Source organism: Pelodiscus sinensis, chromosome 2, assembly GCF_049634645.1.
Source record: "Pelodiscus sinensis isolate JC-2024 chromosome 2, ASM4963464v1, whole genome shotgun sequence".
Taxonomy (NCBI): domain Eukaryota; kingdom Metazoa; phylum Chordata; order Testudines; family Trionychidae; genus Pelodiscus; species Pelodiscus sinensis.
In genome coordinates this window covers 192950507-192976872 of record NC_134712.1, presented here as the reverse complement: position 1 = coordinate 192976872, position 26366 = coordinate 192950507, and the positions used below count along the sequence as shown (strand labels likewise).

At 39.5% G+C, this 26366-nt stretch overlaps 1 protein-coding gene across 6 annotated transcripts in view; it reads right to left on the bottom strand.

Moving 5' to 3' along the window:
* TBC1D5 (TBC1 domain family member 5) overlaps positions 1-26366 on the bottom strand; it is a 515710-nt gene that overhangs the window by 344033 nt on the left and 145311 nt on the right. For 2 of the 6 annotated variants that reach the window (XM_075922103.1, XM_075922104.1), the window contains exon 3: positions 1859-1914. The exons of the other annotated variants lie outside the window; for them this stretch is intronic. The gene's annotated coding sequence lies outside the window, so the exon portion shown is untranslated. The remainder of the gene's footprint in view (positions 1-1858; positions 1915-26366) is intronic. 6 annotated transcript variants of the gene reach the window in all.

Here is a 26366-nt window from a genome sequence, read left to right as displayed (position 1 = left end):
GATGGAGAAGTGGATTTTTCTGCTCTGAAAAATGCACACTATTTATATATCAAGTGTTACACAAGTGACTCTGCTATATGCAATTTCAAAAATTCCGAAAGGCCTCCAACCAACTAAAAATTTTAGAACAAACATTTATCACCACATTGTCTACAGCTGTGACATTCTAAACATCCCTGTACTGGTTTTGCTGAGACTGCACATGTACAACAGTATATAAGAACTAAAATCTTTGAGTCAAAAAGTCTTTTTAAATGTCAGCCTTGAACATTATGAAATTATACAGAATGAGGAGGAAACAGGGCTTATAATGCGTATAAATACAAAAATGTATTAGGCTGCATTTAATTACCAGTTCAAACAACCTGATCTAACCTTTGACAAGTAAAATAAATGTTCTGAATAATTTAACCAAAGCAAACATTTGTTGTTAATGCTGGCTAATTATAGTAAGAGCTGTACAGGGAGACAGAGGGGAACTGGTATTTTATACACTTGTGCTGCAGTCACCACAAATTTTTTTTAAGTCCTTAATTTTTTTTTTAAGTGAGCTTTCTATCAAGTATCAACTTGGAGAAGGGTCACTGTAGGTATGTTTATGATAGAATGCATGATATTAGGACCCCCAAACATGATATAAAAACAATACCAAAAAATAGGAAAAATATGTAATATTAGTTTCAGAAATGTGTTAGGTTTAGCAATGTGCATCTTTTCTAATAATTAATCAAGAGGTCCCAGTTCTCACGATAATCTTAAAATGTTTAAAAACTAACCCTAAATCAATAGGCTAAACAACATAAATAATACAGCAATGTTCAAGTTAAGCTATGCTCTCCCAAAAAAACAATTACTGTGGAAAGAATTCTAGTATCTGTTCTTGTTTTTTTAATTTCAGATATAATAATTATTTTGGGGTTCACCATTTTTAATTGCTAAACTTAAAATATACACAGAGTTACAATGCTTATCTCATTTCACATCAGATCATCAATAGCTAAAAAATGAACATCTTCTGAAAAAAATCTATTTTTTCTTCTTCATGAGAAAGCATCTTAGTCTTATATTCAAAATATCCTAACTGAACACTATTCAAAACAACAGATTAACCATTTGCACTTCTGATGGACTAATAAGCTTCAACTACTTGTGTGGTAAAAAACTGGCAGCAGGACCAGTGGCAGCACAATTGCCATGATTCATTAAATACAGAAGACCATGAAATTGTCTAAGGACAAATAAGATATGGTAAAAGAAAAAATATCTATAAATCCCAAATCTTAAATATATTTTATATAGTAAGGCTTTATATGATCTACAAAATACAAAATGAAAAGCATTAAAAATATTTAAACTGACTCTGTATTCTCCTCTATTTTCCCAAAAGAGATTTCTGGCCAGAAGTTTCCAAGACAAAACATTATTTTTAAGTTACGTTTTAGATTTCCATAAATATTTAAACTTTATATCCATCTCTCTGAATAGAAAATTTTAATATATGTATAAAACATGAATACTAGCAGTTTTGGATTCCTATAATGAAAAAGTGTTAATTATAATATTTTTTGTATAATTAAGGGAAAATGTACAACTTTTTAAGAGAAAAAAATGATAATATACAAAAAGTTTTACTGTAAACTAATTAAGAGGTAATCAAAAGGGGAGACAAATGAAAGACAAATTGAAGGGGATTTTGTGAGTTACAATATGAACTGAATATTGGAAAATTAAGTTTCAGGGTCATTCCACATTTTTGCTACAAAGCTTGGTATGAAGTTTAAGCAAACAAAGTAGTAAAATATTTGACAAAATCTATGCCTAGCACTCTGGAGAAATATAGGTGTAATATTGATTTTACCCTGTTGCACGCCAGACAAGCAGAATGCACTGTAGCTGGATAGGACGAATGGATATCTGAAAATCAGTAAGTGTAAAGAATCAACACTTGCTAGTCGTTATACAAATCTATCATTGTAGTATCTGAAACTAACTAGAACAACCATTTTAAGCCATTATATCATCCAATTTTCACTTCTTAAATGTTAAATTCACCACAAATCCTGACGGGCAGTCTACTAATTTTACCATTCCATGAATTAGATTATAATTTAAAAAAACAAACAAAACCCACACCTCTACCTACCCCTTAGAACTTCCTAACGATTCTGATGAGCCCTGATTTTTTTTCAATCAATATAACTGTGGTTTTGGCATACAGTAATATAAGCAAACCTCAATAGGCCTTGAGCAAAAAGGCTGCTTCTGAGTGGAGTGGTAGACATTTTATAAATAAAAAAAATCTTCAGAGGGGTAATCGAGTTAGTCTGTAACAGGAAAAACAAACAAATAGTCTAGTAGCACCTTAAAGACGAACAAAACATGTAGATGGTATCATGAGTTTTCATGGGCAAAAACGCACTTCTTCAGATGACCAGAGTATAAAGGGGAACAAGACTATTACGATTGTATGTAAATGCACTGCAGATTATTTTATATTGATTAAAACATCATGCTATACTGACTCAAAAATCTTGGATATAGAAGATGGTAATACATTAATATTATGTCAGTTGAACATGAATCTCATTTGCGGGTACTTCATATTTGTAAGGTAGTAACTACTCACTGTCTCTCTTTTTCTTCCTCCCGTCCTCTTTTTCCTCCACACCCCTCCCCCCCCCTTCTCTTATTTATTCTTGGATCTGGACTTCTTATACTCCAGTCATATGAAGAAGTGGATTTTGCCCACGAAAGCTCATGATACCATCTACATGTTTTGTTAGTCTTTAAAGTACTAATAAACTATTTGTTGTTTTATAAATAAAAATGTATACTCAATCCTCATCTTTGTCAGCTATACATATTGTACTTAATTTTCCAAAATACAACAATTTGACAAGTCCCAAGCTAAAAATCAATGTCTGAACTTGAAATAATTAAGACAGAGAACAATTTTATTAAGAAAGCAAATATTAAAATGTCCCCAATAGTCACCTTAAAGGGAAGAAAAAAGCACATTAATATTTTAAAAATTAAAGCAAAAAGATAAATACTGTGTTTCCTCTTTTGTCTCATCTTCTATTTGGATTGTAAGCACTTTGGGATGGGGGGTCATGTTTTTGGTCTGTTTGTACAGCACCTACCAATTGAGGTTGGTGACCATGACAGGAGCTCATAGGTAGTATGGTAATACAAATAAATAATAATAATTAGCCCATACTACTGGGAATAATGAATAGATGCTGTTAAAGGTGAGGGAATTTGGACAGCTCCCCTCAGATGTATTCTTGCAGATCAGGCTGGTAGGCGCATACGCTGTACTAACACATACACAAATGAAAAATACAATTAATAAGCGTATAATTTAATTTATTCTGATATACACACACAGACATTTGTTGTATACCATGTAATAATGCAGTATATCAAAACGTGTTATGAAATACAGTGTGAATAATCTATGGTTAGTCCCTGTGGTACATCATAGAGCCCTGCATGGAGACAAACTATTACATCTGTAGCCACAGAAATTAGCCATAGATATCTACATCCATGGATACGGATATCCACAAATTTGCAGAGTTCTAGATACAAAATTTGTATCCATGTCTGTATCTGCAAAAATGAGCCACGGATATGAATACCTGCAGATGTAAAACAGATAGCCCCAGATTTACAGGGCACTAATAATAGTTAAATATCCTGAGGTCTGTAATACTTGGTTCTAGGGTTTAGCATGCATGTGGGTGAGTGGTGAAATTTGCAGGTTAGACTAGAACTCTCAGTCCCTCTGGCCTTAAACTCTGACTCTATGCAACAGTTGGCAGCAAAATCATAATCAACAATGAGTAATAGGTAAATCTACATATAGGTATTATTGATGTACTGCTGTACCTTAACTTTCTCACCTAACATCAACCTCAGTTACTAGGAATAAAAATTAATTTAGGATGTCCTAGAAGTTTGTCTTTTTTAGTTTCAAATGTGCTGTAGTGTCTTCCTGAAGAGAAAACAATTTAGGTGTGTGATGGTTTTGTGATGATTTCTGTTCACAATGAATCTAAATTGATAATACTGTATTCATTTTATACATTATGTTAGACTCAAATGAGAGATGAAAGACCAGCATCAGCAGGGTTCAATGATCAGTCACTCCAATTCATAATTTATTAGTTGGTTAAATAATTAGAACAATGCTGAGATAATCTTTAGCTTCAGTGTCTTGGAATGAAAGGAAAAGTTAACAGCAGAACTGAGAGCACATTTTTATTTAAATAGAGATGCCCATATAAATTGAAATGAGAATATTTGAAGCTGATATCAAAACTGAACTAGCACACAGACACTGGTTTAAAGCAAAATTAATTTATATCACCAAAATCCGGAAAAGCATAATTTCAAGCCTTGATCTTATTAGGATGCTTAATGTAATCTCATTAGGATGGGTGTTTCTATATATCAAAGTGTTTTACACATTCTAAATATATTTTAAAATGCTCCAATAAAGATTGTTAAAGTGTTTAACAATGTCAAAACCTACTGTTGCAGGGCCAAAGTGCTATATTATTAATTAATAAGATAGGAGTGGTGAAGCAGTCCAATGTGGAGGAGAGTGCACTATCATATATGGAGGCCCATTTTCAAATAACAGAAGCCTAAGAAATTACAACTTTATTTCCTAGGTGAGTTGAAATTGGGCATAAGGGACCAAATTTTCAGGAGGGCTGAGCACCTATATCTCCAGATAAAGCCTGGTGCTTAGCACTTCTGAAAGCCAGGCCTAGTGCCATGTTCAGGGGGAATGCTGCCAGAAACATTACTCACAATACACATACCTGCCAATCCATAGAGAATCATATATACTCAGTGTCAGAAAGCAAATGGATAGGAAAGATCTATTAAGGAAAAATAAAGGGAAAACTGGTCATCAACATAAAGGGCAGGTTCTGCTTGCACTTTATTTCCACTGACAAAAGAAACAGAAAAGCCAAGGTATTAAGAAAATTAACAAAGCAAATGCTAATTTTAAAAATATATTAGTGGCTACAGCAGACCTTAAGAGATAGCTGTTCTGATCGGAAGCAACTTCAATACTCCAACATTAATGTATGCACATATATATTAATGTAGCAGACATGTTAATCCCCCAACGTCTGTATCTGTGAGGCATCTAAGCGCTTATTTCCTTCACCAGTCTTGTGTAAGTAACGTACTGTGGCAACATATGAATAGTTCATAACTTCAGCAATAAATGAATGAATGAACAGTGACCTAAACCCTGAGCAGCAATTAAGGGTTCTGTTTCTTTACTGATCAGCTATCGCATACTCAAAGCAAACAAGTGGATTTTTTTTTATGCACACTCCTACTAGTAAATTAAATAAGGGAATTATTTCTGTCAAGAATGTTTGCTAGTTTCAGAAGGGTAGCCGTGTTAGTTTGGAATAGAAAAAAATTAAACAACCAATAGTTCTGCAGCACCTTAGAGATGTAGATGGTATCATGAACTTTTCATGGGCACAACCCCCTTCTCCAGATGAATGGAGTTTAAGGGATCCAAGTTCCAAATAAATAGCAGAGAAAGAGAAGGTATGGGGAGGGAAAGGAAAGGAGAAAAAATGGGAAAAGAATGGTCAGAGTTTCCATGCTAAATGAAGCTCATAGAGAGGGTTCTAAGTAGTATTAAGTACCTGATTTTGGCCTTTTATGTCATTAGCATGTGGAATGTAGCAGGTAATCCAGTTAAGGTCTTTATTTAAACCTCTACTGTAGGTATCAAATGTAAATGAAATTAAGCTCTGCAGCTTCCCTTTGAAGCTGGTTTTTGAAATTGGCTTGTAATAATATGGAAACTTTGAGAACCATTAATGAGCACCTGGGCAAGTTAAAATGTTCCCCAATGTGTTATCTTTTTGAATATCTGATTTGTGTCCATTAATCCTTTGTCGTAGAGACCGTTCAGTTAGGCCAATATACATGGGAGAGGGGCATTGCTGACATAAATCACATTGGTGGATGTGCAGTTCTATGAGCCTCTGATGTCGTGGTTTATGTAGTTAGGTCCTATGACGTTGTCGCTAGTATAGATGTATGGTCAGAGTTGGCACCGGAGTTGATTGCAGGGGTGAGTTCCTAGATGAATAATGGAGATGTGTTTCATGGTTCTGGAGAGAAGTTGTTTGAGGTTAGGGAGTTGTCTGTAGGCGAGGACTGGCCTGTCTCCCAAGTAAAGAATGTTTGTAATTATTTTCCCTACAAGCCTTGTTACTAGCATTAGGTTTTTATTCTGATGGAGTTGTTCTTGAGAAGCCAAAGAAATGGAAGAAGTGGTAATAGAAGTTTAGGTAAAGAATATGCAAGAGCACAAAACAACTCCGATTTTCTCCCATGAGTTGGTGAGTTTTAGTTTGACCTTTCTGAAAATGGCAACGAAAAGCTGTTGAGTAGAGATATTTGATCTTAGTATTCAGCTAAGCACCTCTTTCAAACATTGGCAAGCTAGAACAGTTCATGAGCAAACAGAGTGATTATCAACAATCATCTGGTACCTGGCTTTTCATGTTTGAGAATGGGGAAGGAGAAAATAAGCAAATGATTATTGCTCCTCTTTACAGTTTACTCCCCCCAAACACACATTGTTGTACACACAGTATATCCATACATATTCCAAGATTAATTTTATACTCATTCATATCAATACAATGAAATTCTAGCTGAAGAAATTTTATTAGTTATGACAATCAAAACCCACAACATTTGGACTTTTAGAATTCATGTTGAATGTTCACTATTGTAGTTAAACACATTTTTTTACTTGTAATCAGAATCCATTATCTCTAGATAGCTTTAAGAACCCTACATGGAATCCCAGAAAGCCATTTCTCCAGACTGACTTATTAAATGGTAAAAGGTTACATTTATTTTTCTCTCAGTGCCTAAATCCCATATTCTCACCATTCCTTATTTAAAATATGATAAAACTGAACTCTGAAAAAAACAAAGTTTAAGAAAATAACACCAAACCAGACTGTAGAAGAAATCCAACTTCTATACTATCTGAATATTATATTAAACTAGAAGATTTACCCAGCATTCCTCATTCTTAGGTCAATTAATTTTTCTTTTTATAGAAAGTAAAATGAAAATGTACATGCCTCATTTAAATAGCAGCTCTGGGATGGGAATGAGGGGTTCAGTATGCAAGCTGGCCTGGGGCGAGATGATTACCCCATCCCCCTCTCACTGCAGCAGTTTGGGGCAAGGTGAGAAGTAACTCTCCATAGCCAAAGCGGTGAGGAGTCCTGTGGCACCTTATAGACTAAGAGAAGTTTTGGAGCATAAGCTTTCGAGGTCAAAGACCCACTTTGTCAGATGTATGTAGTGGAAATTTCCAGAGGCAGGTATAAATATGCAGGCCAGAATCAGGCTAGAGATAACGAGGTGAATCCAATCAGGGATGATGAGGCCCACTTCTAATAGCTGATCTGGAGGTGTGAATACCAAGAGAGGAGAAGCTGCTTTTGTGGTTAGCTAGCCATTCACAGTCTTTGTTTAATCCTGAGTTGATGGTATCAAACTTGAAGATGAACTGTAGCTCAGCGGTTTCTCTTTGAAGTCTAGTCTTGAAGTTTTTTTGCTGCAGGATGGCTACCTTTAGATTTGCTATTGTGTGTCCAGGGAGACTGAAGTGTTCTCCTATAGATTTTAGTATATTGCCATTCCGAATACCTGATTTGTGTCCATTTATTCATTTATGTAGGGACTGTCCAGTTTGGCCAATGTATATAGCAGAGGGGCATTGTTGGCACATGATGGCATATATTACACTGGTAGATATGCAGGAGAGTGAACCAGTGACAGTGTGGCAGATCTGGTTAGGTCCTGTGATGGTGTTGCTGGTGTATATATGTGGGCAGAGTTGGCACCGAGGTTTGTTGCATGAATTGGTTCCTGAGTTAGATTTACTATGGTGCGGTATATAGTTGCAGGTGAGAATATGCTTCAGAATGGCGGGTTGTCTGTGGGCAAGGACTGGCCTGCCTCCCAAGGTGTGTGAAAGTGAGAGATCATTGTCCAGGATGGGTTGTAGATCACTGATGCTGCGTTGGAGGGGTTTTAGCTGAGGACTGTACCTGATGGCTAGTGGTGTTCTGTTGGTTTCTTTTTTGGGCTTGTCCGATAGCAGGAGGCTTCTGGGTACACATCTGGCCCCGTTAATCTGTCTCCTCACTTCCTCGTGTGGGTATCGTAGTTCCCAGAATGCTTTTTGAAGATCTTGTAGGTGTAGGTCTCTGCCTGAGGGGTGGGAGAATATGCGATTTTACCTCAGTGCTTGGCTGTAGACAATGGATCGTGTGGTGTGTCTGGGATGGAAGCTGGAAGCATGCAGGTAAGCATAGCAGTCGGTAGGCTTTCAGTATAGGGTGGTGTTTATGTGACCATCACTTATTTGCACCGTGGTGTCCAGGAAATGGACCGTCCGTGTAGACTGGTCCATGCTGAGGTTGATGGTGGGGTGGAAGCTGTTGAAATCGTGGTGAAATTCTTCCAGAGTCTCCTCCCCATGGGTCCAGATGATGATGATGTCATCGATGTAGCATAGGTAGAGAAGGGGCATAAGTGGATGAGAGCTGAGGAAGCACTGTTCCAGGTCAGCCATAAAAATGTTGGCATATTGTGGGGCTATGCGGGTGCCCATAGTGGTGCCATTGGTCTGGAGGTATATAATGTCACCAAATCTGAAACAGTTGTGTGAGGATAAAGTCACAGAGCTCAGCCATAGTTGTGCTGTGCCATCATCAGGGATACTGTTCCTGACAGCTTGTATTCCAGCTACATGTGGGATGTTTGTGTAGAGAGCCTCTACATCCATAGTGGCTAGGATGGCGTTTTCTGGAAGATCACCAATGCATTGTAGTTGTCTCAGGAAATCAGTACTGTCATGGAGGTAACTGGGAGTGCTGGTGGCTCCATAGCCACTGAAGCTTCAGCAGGCACAGCCAGGGGAGGGTTTCATGTCCCCCAGTGGGGGCAGGTCTGGGTTAATCTACACTGGGGATGTTAAATATCAGTTAATTGAAGAGTCGATTAACTTCATTAATTCTTATTTGTTACTCAACTATTCTATAGTCCCCAGGGGTGGGGTGGGCAGGCAGTGTGCTCTAGCCCACTCCCCAGGATGGGTTGTAGATCACTGCCACTCCTCACTGCTGCCTCTGTGTAAGAGGCAACAGCAGGGGATTCCATGTGGGAGATGGTCTGCGAGGGCAGCCAGTTTAAGAACCAGCTCCCCTCACGGATCAGCTGCTTGTGGCCCCACACTGCTGCCTCTGATACAGAGGCCACAGTGCAGGATGGCAGCAGCCCCTGTCCAGAGGGGTGGATCAGAGCTCCTGAACCTGGTGTGAGCAGGAACTGAGCCAAGCTGCCTCCTAACACACTTTAAATGCAGAGTCATGGCAGGGGCAGGTCCCAGACCCAGCGCAAGCCGTGACTGAGCCAACCTGCTGGCCCACCTGTTAAAAAAATTTACTGCCAAGGGAGAGGGGTATACATGTAGTCTATAGCATTAACCAATTCGCTTTTGCTTATTAGTTAATCAACTATATTACATCTCTAATCTGCTCCCCAGCTAGAGTGAGGAATGCAGCAAACTGCACACTTTCTACTCACTCCCTGACAATCAGCAATGACCCAGTAATAATCAGGGCACCTGGGTGGGGGGGGGGGGCTCAGGAATGGGGCAATCCTGGATGGGGTGCATCCCCAGCCAGCAGCTTTTCACTTGATTGGTATGTCTCTCTTTTGTATGGTTTTCTGAAAAGCAATCCCATTCCAAGCACATCCAAACTCTTAACCTTGCTTTAAGTTATAAGGAGAAGCTGTACACCAAATTTGGTGGTCCTACCTCTTACCATTTAGGAGGATTTCTTAGACAGATATAGCGGACTAAAATAAGAAGAACAACACTACTTTAGTCTTGGCAGAAAGTAAACGAAGGCAGTAACAGAAGAAGAGGTGTAATAGTTTTGTGATCAGTGAACTTTTCCTCCTATAGATACAACAGAATTGGCTTTGTCCTAATCTCCCAGGCAATCAAAGAATGCTCAATTTGAATAATAGGTCAGTAGTACGGAGCCACCATTTTGGTAATACAAAGCAAAAAATTGGACCCTTCATTCCACATTGGTGATCTTTGTAATTCTAAAACTGAAATGAGTAGAGAATAAATGAATATATAACAATTTATACATTTTTACTGCATGTACAGTATGCTTTGGCAAAATATTGTCACAACTATCTGAAGTTCAGATTAGCTCTACCCCACTTCAGCATTAATTTCTAAGTCTGTAGCATGTGTGCAGCCTCCTGCTAATAAGGAATCAGATAAACTGACCTTAAGTAACCATAAAAGTGGAAGCTATTTTCATCGTGACAGTCAAATGTAAATCAAGCAGGTAAAAAGACTAAATGGTGAAAAGCAAATTGTATTTTAAAAGTTAGTAACAAAAGGGAAGGAAAGATTTTTAAAAACATACCTCAATCTAGATGGAGTGGGGAGAAAGAACCTGGATTTGATTGGGTTGGCAGGGGGAAGGCAACACCTGGAGTCACAAGTTGCCACTCTAAGGGCCACCCAGTTGTTAGCCCGACCACTTTCTGGCTGAGCCAAGCCCTTGGGTTGTTGTGACCTTGAACATAAGATCACAATGTCACACACTCAAATTTGGATGGAGATGACAGATGATGGGTGTAGGACTCATGAGCTGCCAGGAGAGATATGGCTGAGAGGGGAAGAGGAGGGGAGCAAATCATTGCCATTTTCCCCTCCTCTTCTCCCCCCCTCCCCCCCAATTTCAGTAGTGTTCCTCAGCCCCTATCTGGAAACCTGAGGGTAGGCTGGTCTGAAGCCTTCTCTATCTGCACTCAATCCCAACCACTTGTGGAACTATGTCAAGGCAAGGAGGGTAAGAGAATTCACATTTTCCCTTGCCAACCTTGGGAGTTGATTTGCTCTCAGATGTGTAGTGTCCATCACTGTATGTAAATTCTTTCTGGGAATGTAGTAGCAGTCATCCTTCTATTGCTGCCCATTAATGGAATTACAGTTCACACTGCATTTTCAAGATGCTGTAGATCACAATTTTTTAGGATGAGGAAAGAAACTTTCCCTTAGAGTAAGGACATCCAGCAGTCATTTTCACCTTTTCACTCAGTGTCTTGCAATCTGGTTTTCTTACTATATGTAAGGGGCTACTATAAGGTGGGCGCATAACTGGATGGATAACCATACTCAAGAGAGTAGTTATAATGGTTCTCAATCCTGCTGGAAAGGTATAAAAAGTGGGGTTCCGCAGGGGTCGGTTTTGGGACCGGCTCTGTTCAATATCTTCATCAACGATTTAGATATTGGCATAGAAAGTATGCTTATTAAGTTTGCAGATGATACCAAGCTGGGACAGGTTGTGACTGCTTTGGAGGATAGGGTCATAATTGAAAATGATCTGGACAAATTGGAGAAATGGTCTGAGGTAAATAGGATGAAGTTTAATAAAGACAAATGCAAAGTGCTTCATTTAGGAAGGAACAATTAGTTTCACACATACAGAATGGAAGGCGACTGTCTAGGAAGGCGTATGGCAGAAAGAGATCTAGGGGTTATAGTGAACCACAAGCTAAATAGGAGTCAACAGAGTGATGCTGTTGCAAAAAAAGCAAACACGATTCTGGGATGCATTGACAGGTGTGTTATGCGCAAAACACGAGAAGTCATTCTCCTGCTCTACTCTGTGCTAGCTGGAGTATTGTGTCCAGTTCTGGGCACCGCATTTCAAGGAAGATGTGGAGAAATTGGAAAGGGTCCAGAGAAGAGCCAACAAGAATGATTAAGGGTCTAGAGAACGTGACCTATGAAGGAAGACTGAAAGAACTGGGTTTGTTTAGTTTAGAAAAAAGAAGATTGAGGGGGGACATGATAGCAGTATTCAGATATCTAGAAAGGTGTCATAAGGAGGAGGGAGAAAACTTGTTCATCTTAGCCTCTGATAGAACAAGAAGCAATGGGTTTAAACTGCAGCAAGGGAGGTTTAGGTTGGACATTAGGAAAAAGTTCCTAACTGTCGGGGTGGTCAAACACTGGAATAAATTTCCCAGGGTGGTTGTGGAATCTCCATCTCTGGAGATATTTAAAAGTAGGTTAGATAAATGTCTATCAGGGACGGTCCAGGCAGCACTTGGTCCTGCCATGAGGGCAGGGGACTAGACTTGACGACCTCTCGAGGTCCATTCCAGTCCTAGTATTCATTGATTCTGTGTTTTTAGAAATGTGCATCTGTCTGACTGTCCGTGAGTCTAAGAACTTCTCCCAAACAGTAAGAGCTAGAACCACCAAATATGGTATGCTGTTTCCTCATATCTTAAATTAAAGCAAGGTCATGGTTTACTTGTGCCAGGACAATGAAATGTGACTGAAATTTGATTGTTTCTCATTAAATGGAAAGGGAAGGGGTCTGGCAGGAGGGACAGTTATACTGAAGAATGACCACAAGGAGGCAGCAAGGGGCCAGAGATAGGGACTGGGACAGCTATAACCACATTGGGCTAGCAAGAGGCAAGGATGGAGAAAGGGGTAGCTAGCTACTATATATATTTCAGAGTTTGTTTGTATGTCTGTCTGCATATCATGCACTACTTCCCCAGCTGTGCCCACTGCAACTAGTGAGTGCTAACAGGGAGTTTAGAGAGGGAGTTCTCCAGGTAAAGGAGAAGCAGATACAGGACTCTTGAGGAAGTGGCTGTCTGAGTTGTGTTTGGGGCTTTCTTCCTGTGTGCTGAGCTTGTATGCTGAGCTTGTGTTTATGAGTGAGGGTTCCCCCCCCCCCCACTCCACTTCCTCCTCCCTCTTCCCTTCATGGAGTGTGTGCTGTGACTGGTGGGTGGAAACTGTTGGCTTCTAAGTAAATTTGAATTGTAGAAGCCTCTGTTGATTGGCCGAGCCTTGGTAGGGGGAGGGACTTTCAGGTAGTCCAGGGCTTTATAAAGCAGTCAGCAAGCGACCAAGGAGCTTGCGAACAGGTGAGTGCTAACAGGGAGTTTAGAGGGGGAGTTGAGAAGGGGGTGAGATTCTCTTGCTTTTCTTTTCAATCCTTTTTCCAGGACAGCAGGTATGGATGGTGATAGGTCTGCTGTTGTTACCTGCACAGCATGTGCCATGTTTGTCTTCCTCCCAGAAGAAAGAACGGATTTCATCTGTAGTAAGTGCAAGCTGGTCGCCATTTTGGAAGAAAAAATTACAGGACTGGAGGCCCAAGTGTCGACCCAGAGAGGATGAAGACTTCCTCGATAGAAAGCAGCGTTTAGTCCTGCAAGCACTGGCAGCATGTAACTTCTAGAAGGGGAAAAAGGCCAGCACAGGAATCCCCCAATGCTACAGAGGTAAGTAATCGCTTTCAGGCTCTCTCCACAGGCTCTGCGGTGGTGAATGCTTTGGAAGGGACCTCACAAGGAAGAAAACAGAAGGGAACATCATCTACTGGAAGGTATGGGATACATAGTCCTAGGGATGGGGGTTCCACGACCACCACCCCAAAAAGATGACGACAGGTGGTGGTGGTGGTCGGGGACTCCCTTCTAAGAGGGACTGAGCCATCCATCTGCCGTCCGGACCTGGAATCTCGAGAGGTATGCTGCTTACCGGGAGCTCAAATTCAGGATGTGACTGAGGCTTACAAAACTGATCAAACTTTCAGATCGCTACTACTTCCTGCTTCTCCACATGGGAATTAACAATACGGCCAAGAATGATCCCCAGCCTCATCCCACGGCAAGAATTTAAATGAAGAAAATAAAACTTATTTAAGAACCTGAGCAACACCAGGTAAATATTCTAGTAAGTTAAGGAAAAGTTGTGTAAGAAAGAAGGCGAGTCCCCAGTTTGATTACAGCTTGTGGCTGGTATGCAGTGAAAGTGAGAGGTCCCAGCTCCCAGAGGTAAACACAAGGAAGGGATTCAACGGACAACTGGTGGGCTCAAATAGCCTGTGGAAAATGGACCACAGTTCAAAGAGTTGAAGTCTTCTCTACTTGTATTTCCCTTAACAGGAAAGCAAAGGGTTGAACCCTCCATAAAGCCACCAATGTCTACAAACACACATCTATTTCCTTTCACGCTCTCCCACACACTATCTTTTTTCAAAATAAATACTGGAAGATATTAGATTTATTTAGAACATCAGTATTCTTGTGCAAGAACTCGCAAGAACCTCTTAAGTGCACAATATTTACTATTATTTAAATTCTTCCATGAGATTATTTTCATTTAAAAAGCTTAGGGAATATACACACAAAACTAAATGAATGTGGTATAAAAGGCTGGGATGAAATCTGTATATTGAGAAAATTAATATTTTCTGTAAGCTACCTTGGACAAATATTACTGAATTATATATCATCCTTCCTAGATCAACATAAAGACTTTGATCTGAAGGGGCAGTGTGCAAAGAAATAAACAACAGCTGACATCTGGGGGAGCCATGTTGTTGCAACTTGGATTATTCTACAACCTTCCCCTGCCTCTCAGATTCAGGGAAAAAAAACCTGGTACAATTAATTTTGCCAATTGCCTTTCAGGAACCAGGATAGGGTTAAGTAGCCCTTTTTAAAATGACCAGGGAATTATGGATATTCCTATTTTCTCCTGAGCTAATTTATTTTCTTCTGCTTTAGAGAGCTAGCCGGGTTAATCTGTAACTGGAAAAGATTAAAACACAACAAATAATCTTGCAGCACCCTTAGAGACTAACAAAACAATTAGATGGTAGCATGAACTTTCCCTGGCTGTGGGTTGTGCCCACGAAAGCTCACGAATACCATTTACATGTTTTGTTAATCTCTAAGGTGCTGCAAGATTATTTGTTGTTTTTAAGGGGTTTTTTTATTTTCTTCTGCAACTTTTCAGATCCCCACCTTAGACAAGAGGCCATCCAAAATCTGAATAAAGTTTGGGGGAACCTAAAATCATATTGAGGTTCAGTATCCAAGTCAGACAGCTGAATCCAGTCAGCATTAACTAGAAAGAGTGTAAGGCTACGTCTACACTGACATGATTTTGCACAAGAACTCTTTTGCGAAAGTTCTTGTGCAAAAACTCTTCCAGAAGAGAGCGTCTACATTGACATGTGCCTTTGCGCAAGAGATGTGCTTTTGCACAAGAGCATCCTTGCCAGTGTAGATGCTCTCTTGCGCAAGAAAGCTCTGATGGCCATTTTAACCATAGGGCTTTCTTGCGCAAGTAATTCATGTTGCCAGTTCACACTGGCCTCTTGCACAAGAACAGTTGCGCAAGAGGGCTTATTCCTGAGCGGGAGCAAGAAGCACTGATTTAATACATTAGAATGTCAGTGTTCTTGAGCAAGAACCCGCAGCCAGTGTAGACAGGCAAGGTCGCACCAATGTAGACACAGCCTAAGTGTTGGAGTTTTTCCCCTTCAGATCTTCAATGCAAGGCAGGCAATCAATGAAATAAGTAACAGAGGTGAAAGTAAGAGGGTTCTCCCTTGTATGCAAGAACTTGTTGAGCTGTGGCAAAAGCGAGCAGGGAGCCATTTAAAGAGCTGGCAGGGACCCAGGTTGCAATAGGACAGTACCTGTAAGAAATGTTCAGTTGCTTTCACTGCTGGATGTTATTCACATGCCACACACATTTGGTGTCTTCTCACTCTTACTAATAAACTGTCCAAACTGCTACATGCCTCAGGATCTCTCATAACAGATATTTTCAACTCACTCAACAACATCATCAACCTATCCAATCACTCTCAGCCCTGCAGAAGAATCTGTCCTATCCCGTGGACTCTCCTTCTGCCCCACTATCCCCACAAATATGATTCAGTTCTGTGGGGATTTGGAATTCTATTTTTGCCGCCTCCGCCTGAAGGAATATTTCCAACACACCGATATACAACATACTGGCCTCACTGCTCCCCCATGCCATTCCCACAAGAAGGCGGCTTCTATGTGGACCCCCACCAGCGGACGTAACAAAAGTCTGGATTGCTACATCAACTGCTTCCGCAAACACGCTCGAACTGACATTATCAGCAAACAACAACGTATTGGCATACAACCTCAGTGATGCAGAACGCAATGCTATTCACAGCCTCAAAACCAATCCTAACATCATAATCCAAGAATCTGACAAAGGAGTCGCTGTAGTCATCATGAATAGGAGACAGACAGACAACTCACCAATATCAGATTCTACAGGCCTCTCTCCTGTGAACCCACTACAGAATACCAAAAAAATATGAAAAAACTGCTCATGAAACTCCCTGATGCTACTCAGGAACAAATTTACGCTACCACCCCCCTAATCCCCAACCAGTAACTTTCTATCTACTACCCAAAATACACAAACCTGGTAATCCCAGACGGCCCATCATCTCCAGCATCGGCACACTTACCACAGGATTATCTGGCTATATCGACTCCCTCCTCAGACCCTATGCTACCAACAATCCTAGCTACCTCCGCAACACCACTGACCTCCTGAGGAAACTGCAAAATATCAATAATCTTCCTGAAAATACCATCCTGGCCACCATGGATATAGAGCCCTCTACACAAACATTCTACATGAAGACGGATTATAGGCCATCAGAAACACCATCCCCAATAACAATACTGCACACCCGATTACAGAACTCTGCGACTTTGTCCTCACCCACAACTACTTCCAATTCAGAAACAATTTCTATCTCCAAATCAGCAGCACAGCCATGAGCACCCACATGGCACCACAATATGCCAACATATTTATGGATGACCTTGAACAACGTTTCCTCAGTTCTCACCCCCTAATATCGCTACTTTACTTACGCCACATCAATGACATCATCATCTGAACCCACAGAAAAGACACTCTCAAAGAATTCCACAAGGATTTCAACAACTTCCACCCTATCATCAACCTCAGCCTAGACCAGTCCACAAGGGAAATCCACTTCCTGGACACTACAGTACAGTTAAATAATGCACAAATTTCCACCACCCTATATTGAAAACCCACCAACCGCTTCCAGCTTTCATCCCAGACACATTTCTCAGTCTATTGTATACAGCCAAGCCCTATGATACAACCAGATTTGCTCCGACCCCACAGACAGAGAATCACCTACAGGATCTTTACAGAGCATTCCTAAAACTGAAATACCCACCTGGGGAAGTGAAAACACAAATTGACAGAGCCAAAAAAATACCCAGATATGAACTACTTCAAGACAGACCCAAAAGAGAAAATAACAGATCTCCTCTTGTTGTTACCTACAGTCCACAACTCAGACCCCTCCAACACATTATACACAATCTATAACCCATTTTAGAAAATGATCCCTCACTCTCAGAGGCCTTAGGAGAAAAACCTATCCTTGCTTACAGACAACCCCCTAACCTGAAATGCATTCTTTCTGATAACTATGCCACATAACCACATCATAAGCCTCTAGGAACCCAGCCCTGCAACCAAAAAAGATGCCAACTCTGCCCACATATCTACACTGATGAATTCATCACTGAAGCAAACAAAATAAGCTACAATATCAAAGGGTCTTTTGACTGCACATCTAGTAATTTGATCTATGCCATCAAATACAAGCAATGCCCCAGTGCCATATATATTGGACAAACTGGATGGTCTCTGTGGGAAAGAATCAATGGACACAGATTGGATATTCGTAAAGGGAACACAAAAAAATCTGTTGAACATTTCTGCTTACCTAACCATATTTTAACAGATCTGCAGGTGGCTGTCTTGTCACAGGCCAGCTCCACAAGACAAATACATAGGGAAGGACTGGAATCTCACTTCATCCACAAATTCTATTCACATGCTAATGGACTCAATCGAGATATGGATTGACTAGAACACTACCTACTTCATAACCACTGAAGGTGCTAACAGCTCTGTGAGTGGTATCCTTCCTGTCTTACCATCTGTCTATTTACTTCGATCTGCTTAGGTTTAAGTACCTATTCTCCAGATTTTAATGACGCCCTGTCTCTCATACCCCTTCCTTTTTCCTTTTTTTTTTTCTTTTTCTTCCCCCTCTCCTGTTTATTTCAAGTTTTCATATCCCCTACTCATAACTCTGGTCATCTGAAGAAGTGGGCTGCGCCCACAAAAGCTCATGATACCATCTATATGTTTTGTTAGTCTATAAAGTGCTACCAGACCATTTGTTGTTTTTTTCACTCTTACTATAGTTATTTTAATCAGTCATCAGATAATTTTCATCACTAGTAAAGAATCATGGAAACTGATGTTAAAGGAAGAATTACTTATACACTTAAAATTTCAAGTTTCCTTTTACTTTAGGTCTTTGTCACACACTACTTTCTGCATTTGGGCATTGGCAAGTTAAAGGTATACCACGAGTGGAGGGCAGATGCACAGATGAAGGAAACTAGTATGTTTCATTATAAAGCAAAGGGAGGTGCTATGTATCAAACAATATTAACTATATTTTTTTCCTACAGTTGCAGATGAATTTATATAGCATTACGCATTGTTACATGTGTTCTTATATACAAAATATTTAAATTAAAACTGAAAAATTTAAACATGAGAAAGTAAGTTGAAACGTCTATTGCTGGTTTATATTTAAATGTGTTTTTACCATAACCTGTAAGACGTTTTATATTTCCGCATGTGTTTTATAATTATGGAACAGAAGACTTTATTATAACACCTTCACATAAGGTCCCTCTCCCTCTACCCTCATCTATTCCTTTCAACCATACCCACAAGTAGGGTTGCAATAGTGTACACATTTAAATGGTTAACCGATGGGACTGGGCTCACTGATTAACATTCATGGTTACACTCAAGCCCTCTCCTGTGTTGCTGCCTCTGTATCAGAGGCAACAGCACAAGGAAAGGGAGGGAGGTAGCAGGCGGGCAGCAGTGTTCGTGAGGAGCTGCCTGCCCCACCCCACCTCCCACGCTGCTACTTCTGATACAGAGGCAGCTGAGGGCAGGTGGCTCCAACAGAGCTGGTATGCATAACGAGCTGGCTTAAAAGCTGCCCTCCCCCACGTATAAATATGAAATCGTAGAACATTTCAGCAGTTACATATTTACTAACCCCCCCCCCCCACATTTTAACATACCTACCCGTGAGATGTATTATTTAAAAAAGAAATTGGCATCTGATATGCCACATTAATCTTGAAAATACTAGATTTGCATCTACAAAAAAAAGCAATAGGAAGTTTTTTTGGACAGTTTACATATAGTTATTAATATTATCAGTTTTGTTATGTCCCAGAGAAAACATCTTATTAGTTCTACAATTAAATGATTCAGCAACCATCCACACTATCTTTGCCTTTTAACAGTTGCAATCAGTAGCAGATCTAGGTGTAATCAACAGCAGCAGGGGGTTTTAGGAAGCAAAACAAAACAAAAACAGTAGGGATCTTTACTAGCATACAGTAATTGATACGAGACATTTTATTTTAAGTTAGCCCAAGATATAAGAGTTTATTCGTGTATTGCATTCTATTACCTACAATTAGCATTTCAATTAATCGACGGCAATGCAATAAGCTATTTTAAAATGGTTTGGTATTGTTTAATCTTTTACAGAGTTTTTCCATCCCTTCTCCCCCACCCCTCCCACAAAAGGATCTTTTGTTCCTTTAACATGGCACTTAATACCCCCTCTTTACATTTCCCGTGACACAGTCAATGCTGTCTACACTCCACAGATTTTTATTTTTACTATAAATAAAAGTTGAGACCTAGACAATTCAGAATTCACAGATGTCATCCTTTAAACTGACCAGTGGGCTGCTCCTGTGTAATATTCCCTCCCCTATAAGCCTGGTCAGCACTTTCAGGCCCTGCTCTTCATGGAAAATATATCTGTATCTATATCTATATCTATATATTATACATAAATACAGACATTTATAGTTAAATTTTTGTGCTGTTTTAATCTTTTTCCACTAACATTATCCTATTCACAGGAAAGTAATACATTTGCTTCTACTGAAGATAAATTACTGTGCCACCTATCAATTTATGTGCCCTTTGTTTCTAGGATCTGAGTTCAGTTCCTTCCTAGGACTTATATGTTAAATGAGTTTTCTGTCCTCCAGGTGATATGGATATTATGCCCCCCCCCCCCCCCAATGCACTGAAAAATGCTTACAGGAAAAAATCAAGTCATAATAAATGGGAAACGTTTGGTTTGCTACTGTTTAATGGTAACTAGGTCCTACCAAAGGTAACTCATTTTGATATATTTGCTAAAATGTACAGTGTTTTAAACTGTCTTTAAAATTCTCTGAAAGAAATTAGATACCTATATACATTCAAAATTAAATTCCTTGTAGCTTTTCTCTTTTATTGCAACCATAAAAATACTTAAAGATTTGATATATATTTGTTAAAATTTGCTACACAATCAACTTTAGAGTTAAAATCTGTTTTCTTTTTATCCATCCAGTCAGTTGCTGAGAACATATACTAGTAGAAACATCAATGATCCTGTAGCACCTTAGAGACAAGCCAAAAAATAGAGATAGTATCATGAGCTTTTGTGGGCGCAGCCCAATTCTTAAGATGACAAATTTGGAGAAAGAGGCACAGAGCTACAAACAAAAGCAGAAAAAGAGTGAGGTGGGGAGGGGAAAACAGTCAATTAAAGGCTGTCTAGACTGGCTAGTTTTTCCAGAAAATCAGCCGCTTTTCCAGAAAAACTTGCCAGCTGTCTACACTGGCTGCTTGAATTTCCGCAAAAGCATTGACTTCCTACTGTAAGAAATCAGTGCTTTTTGCGGAAATACTATGCTGCTCCCGTTCGGGCAAAAGTCCCTTTTGCACAAAAGTTTTGCGCAAAAGGGCCAGTGTAGACAGCTGAGATTTGTTTTCCGCAAAAAAGCCCCGATCGCGAAAATGGCGATCGGGGCTTTTTTTTGCACAAAAGCGAGTCTAGATTGGCCACAGACGCTTTTCTGCAAAAAGTGCTTTTGCGGAAAAGTGTCCGTGCCAATCTAGACGCTCTTTTCCGAAAATGCTTTTAACGGAAAATTTTGCCAGTCTAGACGTAGCCAAAGTGTCTGCGCTAAATGAGGCTAAGAGTGGTCTACAAGTGCCCCATATTCAGCTTTTAATATCATTTGGGTATTGAACATAACGGCCCATGCAGATCATGTCTTTTATTCAAGCCATGACAGAGAATGTCAAATTGGCATACGAAGGCCAGTTCCACAGACTCTCTCATTGATTTCTGAAATTACTTTGCAAGAGAATAGACACCTTTCAGTCCATTAATGAGTGCCCATGCAAGTTAAAATGTTCTCCAATAGGTTTCTGTACATTACCTTTTTGAATATCTGATTTGTGTCCATTAATCCTTTGTCATAGAGGGTACATCTTAATTGTGGGGTTTTCCCGGGATACCAGAGGCATCCCAGAAAAACTCCACCATATCCAGGGAATGTGTTTGCTCTTCAGCTTTTTTTTTTTTTTTTTTTTGCAGAAGAGCAGAAGTGCTCTTTCGGGGAGCCTTGTATACCTCGTTCTACGAGGAATAAGGGCTCCTCTGAAAGAGGAGGCTTTTCTGCCATTTGGCCCTGTTTCCGGAAAAGCCTCTTCCAGAAAAAGCAATCAGAAAAAGCTACACAAATTGTGGAGTGCAATTTGCATAGGTTTTCCGAAAAAAGGCTATAGTGTAGACCTAGCCAGAGACTGTTCAGTTTGGCCAATATGCATAGATCACATAGATGGCATAGATCACATTAGCGGATGCTCAGTTGTATGAGCCTCTGATATGGTGGCTTATGTGGTTAGGTCCTGTGATGATGTCGCTTGTGTAGATTGCTATGTCTACACTACAGACCATTTTTGCACAAAAACCTGTGGAGCGTCCACATCTCAAGCGTGATTTTGCGCAAGTAAATTTACAGTAAATCAAAAGAACAGAGGGGTTTTTGCGGTGTAGCTATTCCTCTTTCTACGAAGAATAACCGTGCATAAAGGTGTGTGGGGATGGGCAACAGAGGGGTTCTATGCAAAAAGAGCCAATCGAAAAAAGCACTGGTGCTCTGGTTGCTACTCTGTGAATAGCAATCAGAGCTTTCTTTTGAGAGTGCATCCATACAGTCTGGACGCTCTCTTGCACAAAAGAGCATCACTTTTGTGATGCACTTTCATAGTGTGGACACGCTCTTGTGCAAGAAGTTTTGCAGAAGATCTCTTCCACAGAAAGCTTCTTGCGCAAGAAGCCTGCAGTGTAGATGTAGCCAATATGTGGACAGAGTTGGCACTGGAGGCTAGACTAGAAGATTTTGATGCTCCCTTCTGCTCTTAAAGTCTATGAGTCTAGGAGTTATCAAAAAAGAGCTGTCAGAAAGCATGTACGTTAGCATGGGATAGAGCTCCTTGGACTCCACCTCCAGTTCTCATAGATGGACTGAAAGAGGAGACAGCTCAGTCTTCATAGCATGGGACAATACCTGCTTGCTGTGGTTGAGGACTACTTCCCCGTGTTCCTCCTTATCAAATATAAATTCCTACATAGCCTGGATGGTGCCTGGAGAGCTTTGGAGTACATCTGCTCCAAACGACTGTTACCTTTACCCCGTAGTAAGTCATTCCTTCAGCTCTCTTTGGAAGCAGTTCTAAGCATGTGCCCCCTCAAACTATTCAGGTTAATCCCATCATATTCTGGGTTTCAAAATGCCACTCAGAAACAGACAGGGCTCACAGTTGGGATATACCAAGCTGCAGCCCAGTTTATCTGCAAAGAATTAATTGGCTTGATGGCTCTGTGTCTTGGCACTAGAGTCAGATTTCACACTGCTATACATAAACAATTGGCTAGAGTTGTCTCTGAGGTATGTCAGTCTAGTGCACTGAAATTGGATTTGAGGTCAAAGAAGAAAAATTTAGGTCATTTTTGTTGAATGAAAAGAGAAAACTGAAAAGAGAAAAATCAATAATGTGTTCTTTAACATCTGGAATGTACTGTATATTATAATACACATCAAAGTACCCAAAACTATCCTTCTGCATTTCTCTACAACTATACTGAATAATGCTATAGGTCAGGAACTCTTCGCTAAGCACAAAGCAGCAAACCATATGTTTTATATTAATAGGTCTTATTTTGCTATACAGGTCACTTATGCACAACTGGACCTTGACTAATACCATAACCCACGACAGCTAGAATATGTGAAGCTTAAAAGTTACAGGAATAACTGAGCAATAATAAACAGTTACTATGGCTTTTATGATGTACCTCTCACATGATTTACAAAAGTAAAAATAACTCCAGGTATATGCCATTCTATATAACTTAAATGTTTTAAATAGGGATGTGAATCGTTAACTGAAGCATCCCCCACTCGCAGTGGGCCTGGCCTGGCTGGAGCAGCTCTGGTTCGCAGCAAGGGTATAGGCCTGACACAGGTGGGGGACTGCTCCAGCCCGGCTGGGACATAGCAATCTCCTCTTGATCCTGCTTAAGCAGGTAACCACTATAACATTTAATCAGTTAACTGATTAAACAGGATTTTACATCCCCAGTTTTAACTACATTCTTCCCCCTTATTTTTCAAAAGTTTGAAGGTGAAAGAATTAAAACTGTTAAAGTAAAAACTTTTAATGCATTTTGGCATATTATCTTCACTCCTCAGACTAACAAATGAGGATTAAATACTACAAAATGTAAAAGGAGAGACATTCCCACACAAACACACACACACACACACACACAATACCTACAAAGATTTTCTCCCATGGCTATACCATTGCTTTGCAGACAACAAGCTAATTTGGGTTCCTATCATGCATCTGATCGGTCATACAGCAATACAAAACAGAAATAAGTAAAGACGACCATCTGCTTGTTAGCTGAAACTATAAAAGTACATCTTTTTAATAAACAATAAAATTAGTTTGACAGGGCAGAGACCACCTGAATAGAAAATCAAATATTTCATGTTATTTAAGGTGTATGTCTGCTGGCTATTAAAATACTCCTCTTTAATTTATTATAGCAACACACACAATACTCATGTCATCCTCATTTTCTAAATCAATAATCAGCACAGCATGCTTCATTAACAGTGACCAATCACGAATGAGCTGGGGATCTCATTTTACAACATGAGCATTCCTAAGACATAAACCATCTGCTACTTGTAGTAACAGAAAAATCAAATTAATCCATTCTTATCATGCATTCAGATTTTAAAGCAATTAAAGATGCTCTTAGTGTAATCGCAGCCACAGAAGTAGTTCTGTAATGAGGAAAGCAAACTCTTCACTGAACTTTCTGTCATTCTCAATACATTTGAAAACTTTAGAAGCTTTCAGCACTCTAGTGTGCCATTGTTCTCTGAACACAGATGTTGAAAACAACAAGCAATTTTTATTAAACATTTAATCTTTGCACATTTGAAAGAGTTTAAATACTGAACAGTGATCAAAACAGAACATAAACACAAAAAATAGCTGTACAGTAAAATAATGTTCAGGGTTTAAATTGACAATTCTAAGAAATTTAGAGAAAGCTTCTCACTACATCCTTAATTCATACCACTGTGGTCACCTTTTGCCGCACATACGCTATGTAATATCATACAATATTCTCATACGCTTGCAATGCAAGAGAACAATGGTGTAAAGAAACTAAATCTGAATTTCCTGGATTTTGGGGAAAAGGGAGTTGACCGTTATTTTTTTTCTTTTATGCTACTTTAATCTTCAAGAAATACATCAGACACATCTGTTATCCACAGAGTAGGCATAACAATGGGAAGTAGTAGCGCAAACTTTTTCACTGACCTATCAAGATATTCTTTACTCTGATATGAGAGGACATACTAGGTGAGAAGTTAATTGGATCTGCTGAGGTAACCCACAAGCATGCCAGTCAAAATGGAAGTTTTGGGATGCTGTATTTTATCCATTAGCAATTAATATAGAAATTGCATGTTTATCTACTAGAAATTGGACTACCAAACAGCTATCAGATATGAGTATATTTAGCCTACTATTGACTTCCACTGGATTAAAAATAACTGCTTTATCATAAATGATTTTATATCCCTACAAGACCTCAAACTATTTAACCCCCACATTAACGAACTTCAAATTAAAAAAAAGGAAAAACATATTATGTGCCAACATTTTCAAATTAACAATGCATGACCATTAACTTAAGACATAAATTTCTCTCTCAATGCAACCCCATCAAGAATTGGATTTTTCAACTGGTGTTCTAATAGCAACTACTAGTGATACTGCAAACCACTGAAGAGCTCTGGAAAGCAAGCTACATGTGAAGTAAAGGTAAAATTATATTTTCTTTCAATGCTATGCATTTTAATTATAATATTCTATACCTTATAAGGTATAAAATGTTAACTTTCGAAATCTGTTTAGTACTAAAGCATATACAAGATAAAGTTATCTATAAATAGAGTATGCATGTTCTGAACACTCTTCCAGTGTGGAAATGAAGTCACTAACGAAGTGCATATTGGGATATTACTTCAGATAAGAATAGAAGAATATTCATGTTTGTTATGCACAATACAAGCAGAACAAAACCAAAGGCATACATTTTAAGTACATCTAAAAGGTCATCTAATTAGTTAACCAATTTAACTTTGGGGGCAAGTGGGGAAGGGGGCACCAAGGCCAGGCTGGAGTGGTCCCTGCACCATGGCGAGGGGCTGCTCCAGACCCAGGCTGGGAGTCAGCAGCCTCACACGGGGCTGCAAAACAGCAGCGTGGGGTCAAGAGGCTTCCACTTTCTAGCCCACATGGGCTGGGCGACTCCACCCAGGTAACAGATGTTACCCAATAAGCATCACCCATGAATGTTACCTTCTCACATCCCTACAACAGACCATTAATATAATAAAATAGGGTAAATTAACAGTTCCAGTATGAACTTAATGGTCAATAGAATAAGACTCACATTCATACATTATTCAAGTCAGTATTAATATGGAAGACCATAATCTCATTCTAGTCTAGTAATCTCATTCTAGTAACAAAATTGATATCAATGGAAATAGAAGAAGAAACCAGCGAACGGCTGGTATAATCTTTAACCAAATAAATTATAACACAGCTATCCTAGAAACAATTTCCAGGACTACCTGTGGGAGTTAACTATTCAGCAGTCAGTGTAAGAGGGAGGAGTGTAAGAGGGAGGGACCAAAATTATTTCAGCCTCATAACCAAAGCTTTAACAACTGAAAATTTAAACAAACACATCTATCTCATTTATACTAAGCAAAAGAAATAGGCAAACCATTTCCTCATTCTTTTAATGTACTCTTAA